General features: G+C 39.9%; 1 pseudogene; it reads right to left on the bottom strand.

Annotated features, from left to right (window-relative positions):
* Positions 1–2,288: 2,288 nt before the first annotated feature.
* LOC110594491 lies at positions 2,289–2,770 on the bottom strand (annotated as a pseudogene).
* Positions 2,771–3,943: the final 1,173 nt, after the last annotated feature.

The raw sequence follows: 3,943 nt of genomic DNA on the forward strand, positions 1-3,943 counted from the left end.
CATTCCGTATGCTTAGTGATGTAATATATGCAATTGTAAACACAACATATGTATTTTTATTTCTGATGAGAATCTCATAAAATAGGATATATAGAATTCCTGTGTTTTTAGGATGCATGCCTATAGCAGTACAATGAGCAGGACAAACATTTGTGTGCGGAGCCACGTGTCTAATGCATCCCAGTGTATACTGGGTCATGTGATACATCTTGTCCCCACAAAGTCTGGCAGCTCCAGATGCAATTGCATGTGAGTTTGCCTCTAACAAAGCAAAATGAGAAATAAGCATCCCAGCGACAAAATTAATGTCACTCCATGTATGAGCAATGTGATTACACAGTTACATAGCCTAATACAACATCACAGCCTTCTAAAACATGCATTTGTATGCCTTAGGGTTAGATTCATTCTGAGAATTTCTGAAGTTTATTGATTAAATATGACGAAATGGAATAATCCGGTGGAAGTCAAAACATAATCAGAAAAAAAAGTGTGTTGTCATTGTCCTTTCAAATATTATACACCACACTCACACACAAAAGATAACTCTATGAGGTGATGGATAGGTTAATTAGCCGGTTTGTGGTAATCATTTCACAAAATACACATATATCAAAACATCATCTTGTACACAGTAAATACATTCAATTTTTATTTGTCAATTGTGCCTCATAAAGCTGGAAGACACAATTGTTATAATTTGTAGTGACTTGTTTTCTTGTTTTAAATAGATATTCACTTTCATGCCTAAATTTTTGTTTTGTTTTTTTTAGAGACAGGGTGTTGTTATGTCACCCAGGCAGGAGCACAGTGGCATGACCAAAGCTCACTGCAGCCTCCAACTCCTGGGCTCAGCGATCCTCCCACCTTAACTTCCCTAGTAGCTGGGACTATAAGTGAGTACTACACCCAGCTAATTTTTTAAATTTTTTATAGTGATGTTGCCCAGGTTGCTAATTTTATATGTATTTTTTTTATTCCTTTTTACAGGAGCTTCCAAATTGTATAAGCTTCTGGCTCCACAAAACTAGACCTGCCACTACTACCTGTTGATTATGATGCTGATTCATCATACCCAGGTTGCTTGCTTGTTCTGTAAATGTATAATATATGTTTATTATGTGCCAAGTACTGTGTGAAGAAGTGCTTTAAAACTTTTATTTGCTTTTTCAGAGGGAGTCCTTTATAGAAAACTATCAGAATATTTTCCTGGTGCATCTGATAAATAATACAAACATCTAGGATTCACTACATTATTAGAAATGGTTTTAAAATTATGAATTCTGGCTAGGAACGGTGGCTCACACCTATAATCCCAGCACTTTGGGAGGCTGAGGTGAGAGGAATGCCTGAGCCCACAGGTTCAAGACCAGCCTGGGCAACTTGGCCAGACCTCATCTCTACAATCAAAAAATTAGCTAGGCACAGTGACACGTACCTGTTGTTCCAGCTACTTGGAAGGCTGAGGCAGAAGGATCACCTGAGCCCAGCAGGTTGAGGTTGCAGTGGCCGTGAGTGTGCCACTGCACTCTAGCCTGGGCGACAAGGTGAGACTCCAACTCAAAAAAAATATATACATGACTTCTTTGGAAGCATTTTTAACTATAAGAAATTATAAAGTAGAACTATATGGAGTTTCCTGTTATTTTCTCAGAGTTAGAATTTTTCTAAGTTGTACATGTTAAATCCACCTTTCTGCAACTCAGTTTTCATTTGGTTGATTGTGTACAGTGGCCTAAATTTTCTTGAAAAACTAGATAAATGAAATTATGGGATTGTGTAAAAGTTAAATATTACATTTTTTAAGAGAAGCATATGTAATAAATCAGTCAGATATCATTTTCCTGCAAAAGGAATAATAATTAAAAGTTTGGCTAGCCGGGCTCGGTGGCTCAGCCTGTAATCCCGCGCCTTTGGGAGGCTGAGGTGAGTGAATTGCCTGAGCCCGCGGGTTCGAGACCCGCCTGGGCAGCGAGACCTCATCTCTACAATAAATCAAAAAATCAGCCGGGCGTGGTGGTGCATGCCTGTAATTCCAGCTACTCGGAAGGCTGAGGCGGAAGGATCGCCGGAGCCCACCAGGCCGAGGCTGCGGTGGCCGGGAGCGGCCACTGCACTCCAGTCTGGGCGACAGAGTGAGACTCCAACTCAAAAAAAAAAAAAGTTTGGCTATATTTATATGACACTAGAGAGTGTTTAATAGTAGCAATATAATTCAACACCTCTTCATAACACGATTCTTTTTTTTTTTTTTATATGATCCAGAGATCTTTTATTTTTGACACCTATTAAGCCATGAATTCATAGGGAACGGGTTCCAGAAGCTTGAGCTCCTTCCCACTGGTTCTCACAAAGTGTGCTTCTCTGGGAGGAGCAGGCTGGCGCTTCAGCTGAACCCACGTGCCTTTTTCCTTGGCTTCCTTCTTTTTCTGGTCATTCTCCTTCACACGTTTTAGGAAGCTATCTCGACTCCTCGAGTGCTTGAAGGCTCAATATGCACATTGATTCTCTTGACAAGAATCTTGCCCTTGACTTATTTGTTAACAACAATGCCAACAGCATGCTGGGTGACATTGTGGACTCTTCCTGTCTTGCCAGGGTGACATTCGAGGGGAATTCCTTTCTGAGCAGCACCCATTCCCTTGATGTCTGCAATATCACCTTTCTTGTAGATTCGCATGTATGTGGCCAAAGGAACAACTCCATGTCTTCTGGACGGCCTGGAGAGCATGTACCGCGTGCCCCTTGTCTTTCCCTTCGTGTTCGTCATTTTGGGGAATTACTGGAAGATGGCAGTTCTGGCCGAAAAGACGTTCATGTTTCTTTTGTATCTAAAGTCAACCTAGATTTCACAAAATACTAGTCTTCTCTCTGTCTTTGCTGGAGCTCAGCCCTGTGATTCGCCTTGTTCCTGTGTCCTTCATACCTGAACAGTACCTGGCACACAGTACAAACTCAATAAATACCTGTTGGACGAATGATTGAGCCATTTCATAACTTTCTATCAGGAAATAAGAGTGCTTTCCACCCTCTCAGCCAGAAACCTTTGGTTGCTCTGAAACGCTAACTACCAGATCTGTTAGACTATTTGTTTCTTTCTTCCTACCTAATGTCAGCTTTGCAAGCATTATGCCAACACAGGGAGCCTAGATAATGTACGTACATCATGATGGGTTGTTTTTTTTAACTCTCTGTAGATGTTCAGTTTACAAATGACAGCCTTACAGGTTTGTAAACATTCAGCTAGTCTGTCCCTCCAAATTTGTGAATTTTAGCAAACCTCATAATGCAGCATGATAAGTTCTGACTGTGAAATTCCAGCCACACAAACAATGGCGGAAGCGATCAATTGCTTTGACAATGCCTAATGGCTCTTCTCTGGTGCTTAGTCACTTCTGGCTGGATGGAGTACTTAGAGTTTGACTATCATAAGCCATTATTACCTTATCAAGAGTCATCTTGTGTCTGCAATGCTTTTATTCTGGGAAGAAAAGGCCCCATTAGTCCTCAAATCACCCACACCTCATTTTTCTTTCGTTTCCATCCACTGTGACTCTTTCTTTGCTTCACTCTTTCCGGTCCAGAATCCTCATGCAGTGACCATGTCTCCAGACTTCCAATTAGAATTCATGTTCTGATATATGATACTTTTAACTTTTGCATTTATTTTTAAAAAACCTCAAAGAATCAGAAAATTAAATTTGATGAGTTATGCTGTTAACCATCATCTTTAATTGACAAGTGGACATGAGAATAAATACAAAATTCTGAAATAAATTATAGATCGGTTAATGCAATTTTCATCATTTTCATTATTCCTGTTGAAATTGATGGTATGGTTTTCCACTTTTGTGCCTATGTGTGGACTTCAATTTGCAAAGTGAGAATTTGTTCTTTTTTTCCCCCCCAAACATTCCTTGTAAAGTTTGAGTAAACTCATTTG

The sequence above is a fragment of the Carlito syrichta genome, unplaced genomic scaffold, assembly GCF_000164805.1.
Source record: "Carlito syrichta isolate Samal-C Ts95f unplaced genomic scaffold, Tarsius_syrichta-2.0.1 Scaffold315593, whole genome shotgun sequence".
Lineage (NCBI taxonomy): Eukaryota > Metazoa > Chordata > Mammalia > Primates > Tarsiidae > Carlito > Carlito syrichta.